The sequence below is a fragment of the Salvelinus sp. IW2-2015 genome, unplaced genomic scaffold (assembly GCF_002910315.2).
Source record: "Salvelinus sp. IW2-2015 unplaced genomic scaffold, ASM291031v2 Un_scaffold1683, whole genome shotgun sequence".
NCBI lineage: Eukaryota > Metazoa > Chordata > Actinopteri > Salmoniformes > Salmonidae > Salvelinus > Salvelinus sp. IW2-2015.
The window spans coordinates 15,949-17,776 of NW_019943083.1; positions in this window are offsets into that span (position 1 = coordinate 15,949).

Sequence of the window (1,828 nt, forward strand, 5' to 3'; positions counted from 1 at the left end):
AATAAAAAAAACAATATTAAATAAAAAAAATAAAAATATATTAAAAAAAAATTAAACAAAAAAAATAAAAAATATAAAAACAGAATAAACAATAATATAAAAAAAAAAAAAATAAATTAAAAAATAATATTTAAACCAAATTGAACATGTTTCATTATTATATTGAGGCTAAATTGACTTTATTGATGTATTATATTAAGTTAATAAAAGTGTTCATTCAGTATTTTGTATTGTCATTATTTACAAATAAAAAATAAAATAAAATTATATATATATATTTTTTAAACGGCGATTAATCGGTATCGGCTTTTTTTGGTCCTCCAATAAACGGTATCGGTGTTGAAAATCATAAATCGGCGACTCGACCTCTACTATGGAATGAAGGAGTGACTCTCCTATGTCTATACTCCTTTGCCCTGTCATATTCAAGGTTAGAACTTCCTTTCTAGTGATTCTATGCTCTAGCTTTGAGATGAGTTTTGATGACATATCTACAGTATTAACAATAAGTATTGCTTACTAGGGTTGTCCAAAATTATGTAACCACACCCTGTTCAATCAGGCTGATTGGAAAAAGCTGTTCAAAAGAGGACATTGTATTATCATATCTTTGTGCTCCCTGACGAAGGCCATGCAGCCAAAACGAGGTTGTAAAACTTTGTTTCCATTGAAACCAATAATACAAATAAAGGCCATTAAAATTAAGTATATTTTTAAGAGTACCGTTGGTCCTCCTTGATTGATGGTCTGGTTTTCTCGTTGACATGTATGTGGTAATTCAGGACAGGACATGTGTGGCGGTAATCAGGACAGGACATGTGTGCGGTAATTCAGGACAGGACATGTGTGGCGGTAATCAGGACAGACGTTGTGGCGGTAATTCAGACAGACAGTGTGGCGGTAATTCAGGACACGACATGTGTGCGGTAATTCAACCAAAAGGACAGAGACTATTCTTCAAAACAACTTTATTTACAGTGTTCAAAAATAAGCCACTCAATAACAAGCACTGAATCGGTGCATCGTTAGGAAAGCCCAACGAACAGAGTTGTCTCTCTCCACTTACAGAAAAGTACAACCTATTAGCAGATGGTTGGAAACAGGGACGGAACATGTAAAAGCTGATTTAGCTGGTCACCCRTACCTACATGTACAACTTACCTCTAACCTGTACCGCCATACACTGACTCGGTACCCATATATATATGACCAGCTAAATCAGCTTTTACATGTTCCGTCCCTGTTTCCAACCATCTGCTAAACTGTGGAACCATCTGCTAAACTGTGGAATATATATATATATATATAGCACTGTTATTGTGTTAATATTTACCAAATAACATAAGTTAAAAGTTTCTTAACTCTTCTTGAACTGCACTGTTGGTTCAGGGCTTGTAAGTAAGCATTTCACGGTAAGGTCTACACTTGTTGTATTCGGCGCATGTGACTAATAAAGTATGATTTGTTCATATTAAGGTAGCAGACGTTGCCACCATTGTCTGTTCCTTTCTGCATGTTTCCACATATCTAAGTTCCTGTCGATTGTGAAAACAAGATTTCACATACTGCGGTCGCACCCAAACAGCTCTCATCTGACTTATGACTGTGTCACACAAGACAAGCCTGTATCAGTGAAATCAGTCAAATACTAACACATAACAAAAGACAATTTTCTAAGTAAAACAGCATAGTGGGTCTAATTAAACACTACAGTATGCAATGAATATTTCATTACCACCACACATGTTATAGTTTACACCGACCTGGTCTAGTTTACACCGACCTGGTCTAGTTTACACCGACCTGGTCTAGTTTACACCGACCTGGT